Genomic DNA, 2,563 nt, shown 5'->3' on the forward strand with positions numbered 1-2,563 from the left:
AGGTAAAGAGAAAGCAGGGAGAAACACTTTGAAACACATTCTCTCTTCAGATATTCGATCACGCAGAGAAACGTCTTCCCTGATGCCTGTTGAATGCCAGGGTTGCAGACTTCATAGAAGAGAGCCTGGTACAACATTCTCTAACCTTGAATTGATTTGCTGCCCTTCGCATCTCTCTACACGGTTTTAAGTGTCAGGTTCTTTACAGCTACTTTCTCCTTGTACTGATGAATAGAAAATCATTTCTCTTTTGTGCTGACAGAGCCCTGATTATTAACTGGGGTCACAACATCTTCCTCTACTATTGCATCAACTCTGTGGAAAGTCGTAGCTTTATTCATAGGAGTATTATTTAAGCAAATCCATGGGAACAGAGATGCGGATAGTTAGCTAGATTTTCTCCCCGTAATTCAGCAGTGAGACTATGTAAGTGAGGTGGGACCTTGTCAGTTTACTCTTGTGCGGTGTGAGCTTCATTAAAACCTCAGTCTGTACCAGCTTATGACTCTGTGTCTCCCGCTGTCACCATATAGAGCAGCAGGCTCTTTCCAGGCAGATCTTACTATGGTAATTACAGAAGGACTGATGTGTACCACATATTACCACAGACAGGTTGACGAGGTCAGGTCAGAAAGAATTCTGTGGTAAAGAAGTGAGAGACAAAAGGCAGAATGGTATGTACAGCTGAGCTAAAAAATACTAGGCAAGAAAGGGTGACAGAGATGGGACACTCACAGATGCCTTTATTCCTGTGCTGGGGCTCAGTGACTGCAGAGAACACGAGGTCTAAGAAAGAGGGTAATAATTGGGCATTGGAAATCAGCACTGGGTCAGAACTTTCTGTTTCTTTCAAACACCACTCTTCATTAGGTAACTCCCTGGAGAACCTGTTTGAATCAAGAATTCTCTAAAGTGCTGGGTTTTTAATCTCCTTATCCTTTCCTAATTCGTGCCTGATTTTTAGGGTGGGTGTCATCTGGAATCACAGATCCCATCAAAGACATGTCCCAGTGTCCCAGTGCAGCTTCCATTCTAGTGTAATTGAGGAGCCATGTCCCCGCTTAGCTTGTTCTTCCTGGGGGTATATATTCACCAGTCACTCAATCTTACGGCTCCAGACTCAGAGGCTACTCTCAACAAAGTCACACAGGATCTTACAGCCACAGCTCAGCAACTAATGAAAATAGTCTCAAACTGCAGCGTCCCTTCCAAAGACTGTGTTCTTCGATTCAAGGGTGCAAGAGTCTTGTGATAAATGACATGACCAATTTGTCAATTGTTCCAGTCAGAAATTTCAGCAACCTTAGCCTGCCAGGAGGGAATCAGAGAGGTGCTGCTGTGTATGACTGTGCTCTGAGAGGCACAGAGAGTAACAGATCAGACTGCTTCTGTGACAGAAATATCCCGTGACATAAAAAGGACAGAAATCTGGGAAGGCAGGTTGAAGAAAATGTACACAAAAGCACTTTCCCAAGACTAGATGGTTACTTTCTTTTTAACAAGAGCTCATCTAGGAAGTGCTTTCTTGGTATAGTGACAAGGCAATGCTTAATCATGATAACAATGATGGGATTAAAATTTTCTGGTTTGAGCCAGCTAGGGAGTGCACTTCTGGTAGCATATTGGACTATAGTGCTGGAAGCCACATGCCAGTCTCAGGTTCAGATTCCTGGTCCAGTAGACCTGAAACACACAAAAGATCCTGATGAGTTGGAGGGCTGAAGGGAGGAGATAACAACATGAAACGACCCTGCTGAGAGTAGATCTCTCTTCTCTCTCTCTCTCTATCTCTGTCTCTCTCTCTCTCGCACATGTACACACTCCCTCTTTTTTTTTTTTTTTAAAGATACTGGGACCAGCAGATAGCATAATAGTTAAGTCACTGGACTCCCATGTAGTCAACCACAGTTTGAGTCCTGGACTTAAAAATCATGCCAGGCACTTGTGAGTGCATGCCCAAGATCCCAACAGGAGAATGGGAGAAAAGGGATTATGATATGGCCATCTCCCCGCCCCCAACCCGGTGGGGTGTAACTTCTTGCTTTCTGTCTCTCTGGCTCTCTCTGGCTCTCGGAGAAGCACATATACCCTATAGCAAAAATCACTCTCTCAAAAAAAGAGATTAAAATATATTAGTTAACATCATTTTCATTGCCAAGATAGAACCAACAAAATTTATTAAGCAAGCACACAATTGTGAAATTAAGACAAAAACACCATAAATGTAAAGAAAAGCATGGATATGATGTTGATAAATATATAAGCATAATTTAATAATGAGTGAAAATACAGAATTGATGAAATTTTAAAATACTGAATCATAGGGAACCAGCAGTTAGCATAATGGCTATGTCGCTGGACTCCCATGTAGTCGACCGCGGTTCGCATCCCGGACCCGGTGGCTTAAAACTCACGCCGGGAGCGTGTGCGTGCGTGCCTAAGATCCTGGGAGGAGAATGGAGGAGAAGGGATTGCGGCGTGACCATCCCCCCGGGGGGTGATTTCTCGCTTTCTGTCTCTATGTCTTTGTCTGTCTGGCGAGCGCACACGCCCTATAGCGGAA

This window comes from Tupaia chinensis, unplaced genomic scaffold (assembly GCF_000334495.1).
Source record: "Tupaia chinensis unplaced genomic scaffold, TupChi_1.0 Scaffold000126_2, whole genome shotgun sequence".
Taxonomy (NCBI): Eukaryota; Metazoa; Chordata; class Mammalia; order Scandentia; family Tupaiidae; genus Tupaia; species Tupaia belangeri.